Source organism: Anastrepha obliqua, chromosome 4 (assembly GCF_027943255.1).
Source record: "Anastrepha obliqua isolate idAnaObli1 chromosome 4, idAnaObli1_1.0, whole genome shotgun sequence".
Lineage (NCBI taxonomy): Eukaryota > Metazoa > Arthropoda > Insecta > Diptera > Tephritidae > Anastrepha > Anastrepha obliqua.
In genome coordinates, this window is record NC_072895.1 from 12,893,237 (window position 1) to 12,903,075 (window position 9,839).

A 9,839-nucleotide genomic window follows, 5' to 3' on the forward strand; every position below is an offset into this window, starting at 1 on the left:
ACAACGCGCACTACTCCGAGCATTTATCACCCGTACAAGCGCAGCGATTCCAAGACCGCAGCAACGACACAAATTACCGCAAGGCAATACCAATAAATCCGACGCCGGAATGGATAGCACTTTATAGTACGCACAAGCACTAGCCAGGAAATAAGCGCGAAAAAGTAGGCACCAAAAAAATAAACGCCAAAAAAATTGGGACCAAAAAACGCCCCAAACAGTAGGCACCAAGGAAATATAACGCCAAAATGTAGGCACCAAAAATATATTTCCTACAAGTTTGCACCAACAAACAAGCGCCAAAAAGTAGGCAGTGCTATTTCTCACTATGTTAGATAAAAGAGCTCTTTGAAATCAGGTGTTCTCAGCTGTGGGCATTTTTTGACAACCAGCTGAGAGTGTTTTTACTTATCGATCTGTATAATGTAAAACTTATCAATAATTTTTGTTTTTAATATTTTTTTATTTCCCTTACAATTTTGTATCATAAAGATGAATACCAAAATTATAGTTCATTGAAGGCAATGAAAATAAATAGTCAGTTCTACGTTACCGGAACGACCCGAATTTACTATATGTCCGGCCAAGGACTGTCGCTCCAGCAGCACTCCCCGTACATGTATGGGAAATGTTGCTACAACAACAATGAGGGAAATATATATGCATATATATTTGTGGTTACAAATTATGAATCGTTTAACAGAAGTGGCTAAAAAATTTTTAAAGCCATAAATATCTCAAAATAAAATACTGTTATCTGTACATCTGACATAAATAATAGGCCGATTTGCACCTGATTTGAATATGTCGAACAGAAATGCTTCGTCAATAGGGCGAGGATAAAAACCCGATTGATGGATCGATTTTTAAAAGTTGTTATCAAAGAAACAACTGAAACTGCTAATGCATTTTTAAATAAAATAAATAAAAATAAAAATAAATAAAAATATACCTATTTACTTAGTTTTATTTACTTCTGCTTAAATAAAACACTAAAATTATATGGAATTTTAATACCCTTTGCTTTTGACGCGACATTTCGTATGCTATCATTAAATTTGTAATTCGTCGTACTTTAGTTTTGCAGTGTAAACTTAGCTGGGAGGGATTTGTGGAAGTTGTCGCAGGCCCAAAATCGAAAACAGTCTCCGGGTGTTAATAGAATATGAGAGTTTCATATGATAACTTTTGGTGGCTAAATATGTATCTACATTACTCAATTGCTGACACTCCCTCTCTCGCAAGATTTACTCTCTTTCCTATCGTAAATGTTTCGCAGAAATGATTCCATTGTGGAAAATATTAGAAACAGCCATTTGTGTCAAAAACAACAAGAAGCATTAAATTCTAATCCCACAAAAATAAAGAAGTCTTACTTATTGCGTAGCTTACAAGCAAATCTGCACAAATAATTTGAAAACAAACGAAAATGGCAAAGAGAAGGCGGAGAAATAAATTCAGCTAAGATGTTAATTAAGCCATGTTGCGGCAATTTCAGCGCATTCCACCGCAACAACAAAATAAAACAAAACAAAAAAATCTTAGCAAAATTGGAACAATGTGGGAAACCAAGAAAAACGACTGAAACAAAGCCCGAAATATGGTAATGAACGAATAAAGTAAATTCGTATGTACTTATTAACATTAACAGTTACATGGAGGGAGGGTAGAGGTGTGGTAAAGCGTTGATAATAACAACATGGCTACGGCGCGGTTATTAAATCTGCCACTGTCGGGACCCACCGACGGTGAAACGTGAAATGGACGTGAAGTGTAAAATACAATAAATGCGATATCGTATGCAAGTACATCTGAGTTCGCAATAATATCAGCGTGAGATATTGCAAAGCTTTGACTATTTAATAATTAGATCGTAACATTTTGTAGCCCACTGACTTTTGGTATAATAAAGTGCAAGTTTAAAGTGGGTCCAAAATCGCGCTAAATATTTTTTTTCCTAGCGGTATTTTCTCCATATAAAAGAGTTTGCGAGCATTCGTTAACTGGCAAAATATTATGCCAAAATTGAATCGCCTACAAAACTGACTAAGAAGTTTGAAAGCTTGCGAAAGATTTTTTGAATTTTTTAAATTTTGCTAAAAAATTCGAAATATTTATTTATGTGGTTTTTGTTTCACAAACTATATTTTTAAATTTTAAATTAAAAAAAAAACCAAAAAAAAAAAAATTTAAAAAAGTAAATGTAAACTAAAAAAGAAAATAAATAAGAATAAAAAAAGTAAAATAAAAATAAATTAAATTAAAAATATAAAATTGAAAAATAAAATAAAAAAATGAAATAAAAGGAACAAAATAAAAATCAAAGAAAATAAATATGAAATAAAAAAATAAACATCTATAAAATAAATAAAAATAAAAAAATAAAGAAAAAAGCACAAAATAAAAAAAAGTAATAAAAACACATAATAAATAACAAAAGAAATAAAATAAATAAAAATAAAAGCATAATAAAAAAATATATAATAAAAAAATAAAAAAGGACAACTTGCTGCATGAAATATGAATTGGCTTGCGAGGCAAAATGCTTCAATAACCAAGCTTCCGAAATCCTTTTTTATAAATGAATTTATAAGGTATAAATTTGATAATAATAAAATAAAAAAATAACAAAATAGAAAAAAAATAAACAATACAAAAAAATAAATTGAAATAAAGAAAAATAGAATAAAAAAACATAAAAAATTAAATAAATGTAAAGTAAAAAAATTATTATAAATAAATAAAAAACAAATTTAAATAAATATAAAACAAAATAAAAATTAAATAAAGAAATAAAAGTGAAATAAAATAAATAAATAACTATGAAAAAAATAAAGAAATAAATATGAAATAAAAAAATAAAGAAATGAAAAATAAAAAAATAAAAGAATAGAATTAAAAAAATAAAGTGGAAATAATATAATATAAAAAGCACAACCTGAAATATGAATTGCTTTGCTTCAAGTTTCCAAAAATTTTTTATAAATTAATTTATAAGGTATAAAAGGAAAAACAAAAAAAAAATAATAAAAGAAAAACAAAAAAAAATATTATAAAATAAAAGAATAAAGAAAACAGAATAAACAAACAAAAAAATAAAAGACAACAAATAAAAAAAAATATGATTAATAAATTAAAATGATTAAAAAAAATAAAAAAAAGCAAAAAAAAAAAAATTAAAAAAAAGATAATATAAAATTAAAAAAATAGAATAAAAACACAACATAAGAAAATGAAATAATTAAAAAATAAAATAAAAAAATCGAATAAAATAGAATAAAAAAATTAAATAAAATGAAATAAACAAAATAAATAACTGTAAACAAATAAAATAAAATAAACAAAGAAATTAAATAAATTAAAATAAAGGAATAGAGTTAAAATCAATATATAAAAAAAAAAATATAAAATATAATGAAATATGAATTGAATTGCGAGGCAAAATGCTCCAAGTCTCTAATACTTTTTTATAAGGTATAAATTTAATAATAATAAAATAAAAAATTAGAAGAAAAGCGAAAAAATAATAATAAAATTAAGAAAAATATAATAAAAAAAGACAACATAAAATAAAAAAAATAAAACGAAACACAAAAAAAAAAAATAAAGATAAAGAAAAAAAATACTATAAAATAAAAGAATAAAAAAAAACAAGACAACAAATAAAAATAAAATAAATAAATAAAGACAAAAGATAAAACAAAAAATGAAATAAAACGAAAAAAAACAAATAAAAAAAAATTAAAAAATTAAACAAAAAAAAAAAAATTTAAAAAAATTACCAAAACAAAAAAAATAAATATAGAATTAAAAATAAAAATAAAAGAAGAACAGTAAAAGTAAAAAATTAAATTAAATTATAAAAAAAATATAATATTACAAAATAAGTAAAAAGAAACATAAAGTAAAAAAAAAACACAATATAAAAATAAAAGAAAAAATTAAATAAATAAGAAAAAATAATAAATAAATAAGAAAAAATAAAGTAAGAACATCGGCAAAACTTTGCAATAATGTCGCGCTGCTATTATTTTGAACACAGATGTACATGTGTACATACATATATAAAGAAATAGTTGACGACTTATGTATGTATTTGCCATGCCATTGTATTTCGATGCTAAATGTGGTGCTATACAGTAGATTTGGATTCCCTTTCAAAAACTTTTATGAAAAGTGAAAATTCAGTTTAGCAACACCATAAAGACGTCCACGAGCTCTATCTATTGTTCACTAAGCAACAAAGCCAATTGTAGCAAACTATAAAAAGGATAGAAGGAGTCTGTATTCAAATACTTTCGGCGAACTTTCACCTCCTCTCCGGCCTGCTCTTCATTTTTTAGTCTTCACTATTATCAAGTGTTTTGGTGATAGAAGGGTTGCGTGACCTTCACAAAGCTGACACCTTTGCACATTTTGCTTCTGCTTTTTCCATTTCAACTTTATATTTATGTTGGGAGAGCGGGTCGCCTATTTATGATTAGCATTGTATATTTGCAGGTGCGAAAAGACGCCCAACGAAATGTGGCGAAAATACTTAGTAAAATGTGTTTGTTGTGTTATGGGATTTACAAAGAGTTACAAATAAGGAGAGACGCTGGGTGTCGGTTTTGGTTTGGTTGACTGGCTGGTTGGTTGGTTGCTTGGTTGGTTGGTTGGTTGGCAAACGCTGTTGTGTTTTATCGCACTCGCGGCATTATTACACACACACATATACACATACATGTATACATGTCATATTCTATGTGTGCGTATATAAATCGCTTGTTAAGATGGGCGGAAATTAGAGATTTTATAGCGCAGCAAATTCCGCTAACTGCTTGCCAACCTTTTCCGGCCTAGCTTTCTCAACACCACGCTGGAACCGTCTTTTTTGCGTCATGGCTCTTTTCTCTTATTCTCTTTTCTATTTAACCTTTTCAACTTTCGCATTTTATTCATCACCTTTTCTCACAGCAGCTGATGCTGTCAGGTAGCGCGTGGTTCTTTGTTTCTATTTATGCTCAGCTGTGTGCTGATGTAAATTTGTGTGTGCTATAAATGCTGGAAAATAGGTTATTTTCCGTTTTGCAGTCTCTACGTCCTTAGCACTTTCACTGGTGCCTCCGTTGTTTATTTATATGCATCCCTTACAAATATTTGTGCTCCTTTGATGCGGCAGTCAAAGGCACCAACCATTTCACAAGTATTTTGTATGTTGGCGTTTTACCTGATTTACTTTTAATGTCGGCGTGATAAAATGTTATTTGTATACTTAGAGACTTTTTACATTACATTTTCGGTCGTTTGATAAAATGGCTAAGGTCGTGGCAACTCGTCGGCGTAAGTTTTTCCTTTTTTTACCCTGGAAGCCCACTCGAAATCATGTGCACCTATTTATTTGATGGGTAGAACAGAAGTGATTTCCTTACGTGTCGCGGCAGGCATAAATAAGTTTTTTTACGGCAACGATTAAATTCGAAATTAAGATAAATGGTAAACATTTCAATTCGTCATAACCTTACTTTTTAAACCCAAGGTGCCTGAAGCTCCAATAAGCTTTTAAGTCGGCTTTCTTTTTGCACTTTTCGAATCTAAAAGATGTTAGGTGTATACCCTTAAAGGAGTTTTAGATGTTCGCGAGCTTAAAAATGAACTGCTCCCTGTCCATTGAAGCATCTTAAACTACTTTTAATGCAAATCCCCGAAAGTGGTGCTCTTGCAACAGGTTGAGATGGGCAAATTGACTACTTAAAAAATGTGTCGGTATCGTTTGACACAAGCTTTTCAAGAAATAAAATTTTTTCCACTTTTGAAGAAAGTTAGGTTAGGTTAGGTTTGGCAGCCGCATCGCACATAGAGACAGAAATGCCACTTAGACCACGAAATGGGTTCGTTGTGAGCCGCAGGGGCTGGGCTACGAAGCCGCTGGATCTTTATTCATTGCGCTATGCCCCTGTCGCCGTAAAGCTCAGCATCGCCTATGACACTCGCTGTCGCCAACGTGCAGGGGTTCCGCAGAATCTTTCTCTCAAACACTGCAAGCGACGCCTTATAGGATATTTTCATTGTCCACGCTTCTGCGCCATTCGTTAGGACGGGCATGATGAGAGCCTTGTATAATGTTAGTTTTCTTCGTGGAGAAAGGACTTTACTACTTCGTCTAAGGTAGTACTTGATGGCAAGAGAGATTCTACATTGGATTTCAAGGCTGGCAATGTTATCGGTATTAATGTTGGTTTCTAGAGAAGCGAAGTCTCTTACAACCTCCGCCGACTGTTTGTTTGGTGACAGGAGTTACTTCGTTTTGTCCTCGTTCACCACCAGACTCATTCGCTTTGCTTCTTTATCCAGTTTGCAAAAGGCAGAACTAACCGCGCGGTTGTTAAGACCGATGATGTGAGTATCAAGGTTGGCTAAAAGTATTTGACAGTTTCTCGTTTGTCTGACATGGATTTGTTTCCACCTCCGCCTTTATTACAAATTGTCTAAAGTTGTTGGTCTTCCTGCTCGATGCGAGTCGTAAATATCGAAACAACTAGATCTGAACTGAGAGAACACTCTTACACCCTTTTTGGGAGTTTCGCCAAGCTCCTCCTCTTATTTGTGGCATGCATGTTGATGTTGTTCAACAAATGGAGGGACCTACAGTTTCAAGCCGACTCCGAATGGCAGATATTTTGTATGAGGAGCTTTTTCATGGCAGAAATACACTCCGAGGTTTGCCATGGCGTGCCGCGAGGCGACCGCTATTAGAAAAAAAAGTGCGTGTAGCGTAGTACACATAACATAAGTGAAACTTTCAAGGCAGACAAAGAAATAGGGAGAGACCCGAGAGATAATGAGAGAGAGAGAGACCCGAGGGATAATGAGAAAGAGAGAGAGAGAAAGAATGTATATCTAAATAAATTCACAACATTTGCAGAGAATACAAATAGACAAAATTTACTAAAAACGGAGAAGGGTCGACTGGTGTAGGTAAATGCCGGACATAAACCGTGGCAACAACGCTCACTACTCCGAGCGTTTATCACGCGCACAAACGCAGCGATTCCAGGACTGCAGCAACGGCACGAATTACCGCAAGGCAATACCAATAAAACCGACGCCGGAATGGATAACACTTTTTAGTACGCACAAGCACAAGCCAGGAAACGGAAATAATCGCCAAAAAGTAGGCACCAAAAAAAAAAACGCCAAAAAAATTGGGACCAAAAAACGCCCCAAACAGTAGGCACCAAGGAAATATAACGCCAAAAAGTTGGCACCAAAAATATATTTCCTAAAAGTTTGCACCAACAAACAAGCACCAAAAAGTAGGCAGTGTTATTTCTCACTAGAAATTAGCAACCACAAGGAAAAACTCAGGAAAAATAGCTTAAAGTGTATCTAAGATATATATGTATGAGCAATAGCTCTCTCTCCCCTTTTCCTCTACGTTAGATCTTTTTTCTCTCTCGCGGCACGAAACTGTCCAAAACGTTGCATGACCTTGAAATTTCACTCTCCATTCTCGCTCGTCCATCGACGCCTAAGAAGTTTCACTTCAAAAACTTTTTCTTCATTTTGGTGTTTCACGGAGATTCAAACCTACGTTCTCTCCGAATTCCGAATGGTAGTCACGCACAACCCCATTCGACTATGGCGGCCGCCTTCACAACTAAATAAGCCTCCTATTAAATGCCTCTGGCATGACTTTCAACTACGCAATGAACTCATAAACGGCAAAGAAGCATTGCGATACGCAGCAGGCATTGGCCCACTTTTCGGTCCCCCTAATACTTGTTTATATATATATATATATATATATATGTACATATTTTATAAGTATGTTTTATGCCCTCTCAGCTATTATTATTTTATATGTGCAATCAAGCCTCAAGTTGTTAATGCCAAAATATTCTCACACTTGACGCTTTTTGCTGTAAAATTTCCTGCCTCAACACCGCATTGTTTACTCATTTACGCTTATCATTATTAGTGTTAGCGTCTCCAGCACCAATCAAAGCTTATCGGCGCAAGTTGAACGACTTTGGCTGTCTAAGCGTCATCTAAAAATAAATAGCAACCCAGCCTACCCAGTAATAACACCGACGATACGATAGCACAGCTCTTATCATTGCCATCATTATAATCATCATAGCTCCGAATGCCCTGCTACCACCACTTCCTCACTGCCTATTTACGGCGCTAAGTTATTTATTTTCGTTCATGATTTTATTTTATTACGCCTCATTATTACGTTTCTTTCTTATCGTTGGGCGCGTAAATAATACTTCAATTTTTCATTGACTTCTCTTTGCGCTACCTTTTGCATCGCGCTCATGCCTCCTCATTTCCTTCTTTATGATATTTTGTTAATTTTATATTTGTATTCTGCGCTTTGGTTTTGTGCTTTTCATACACATACAAGTATGTATATAAAGGGTGCGCCGATGGCTGGATTCTTTTTAAATCACATAAAAAAAGTTACAGAATCGCGGCAGTATTTCTTTACGGGGCGAGTTGAATAGGTCTACGCTTGCAGAACGCTTTGAAATATTAAGAACTCGCTTCCAAAGTTGATGCTGTTTTCGGGAAACACCAGAGGAAGAAACTGCTGCGTTGTAGCGTCAGTCATAGGCACAAAAGTTCTTGTTCAGTATGTAAGTCATCATCGTGTGAACTGCGATCTTAAAAAAATTTTTTGTACAAAATACCGGACGTTCAAAGATGAAAAATCGGTTTTTGTCGCTTGTTTTTGTCTTTCAAGGTCCAAAAAAAAATACAAACAATTTTTTTCCCCCGAATTTTCGTACTTAACGCGATAACGACATCAATTCTACGTCATTTAAATTTTATTGCATCAAAATCGGTTCTTAAGAACCGGCTATATTTGTGTCCATTGTTCATGTGAAGACCATTTTTTGAAGGCTGGCAACTTTTTGAGCGAACCTTGTTTGGCCAAAAACGAAATTTTTATTTTTAAACAAAGGATCAAAGAATAAAATACTGAAATAAAAATAAAAAATCTTTTTTCGTTTGCGTCTTACACGCTTTTAAAGAAACATCCAAAAAACACCATTTCCAATGAGGCAAGGGCGGCCTTAAACAAGACATTTTCGCGATTAAGCAAATCCCAAAAATGAGTTTTATTAAAGTATCTACTAATTTTTCAGCTTTACAGAGTTGAGAAGTTCTATAGACTAAACAAAGCCGCTTTCCAATATTTGTTCTTCGTCTTCTTGCATGCATTTTTTTAGGTCTGGAAACAGATGGAAGTCGCTAGGGACAAAATTTGGTGCATGCTCCAACAATTCGAACTTTAATTCATGGATTTTAGCCATTGTCAAAATGCTCTTGTGACACGGTGCATTGTCCTGATAAACAAGCATGTTTTTTTCTTTTGCGAACTGGATCTTTTTTCATTTTCAAACCGGTTTTTTTTCACGAATTTTTTCCTTCAGCTGGCTTGAAAGGTTGCAATGATATGTAGAATTTATTGTTTTACCAGTTTGGTAAGTAATCCATAAACAAAATTCCTTTCACATCTCAAAAAACTGATGCTAACAGCTTCTTGGTCGATTTCTGGACACGAACTCGTTTCGGAGCCGAAGAAACAGGTTCACACCACTCTTTAGCCTCTGGTTTTGATTAAGGATCCTGGTGATAGACTCAAGTCTCATCCATAGTGATGAATCGATGCTTTAAATCAAAGTGGATCTCCTTTCGAAACCGCTCCAAATGTTGTTGAGAAATTCGCATTCGAATGTGTTTTTGTTCCATTGTTAGAGAATGCGGCACCCATTACGCATACAGCTTTTTGAAACCCAATACTTCAGTCAAAATATTGCTTACACTGCCCAATGTTAAGCTTAGGG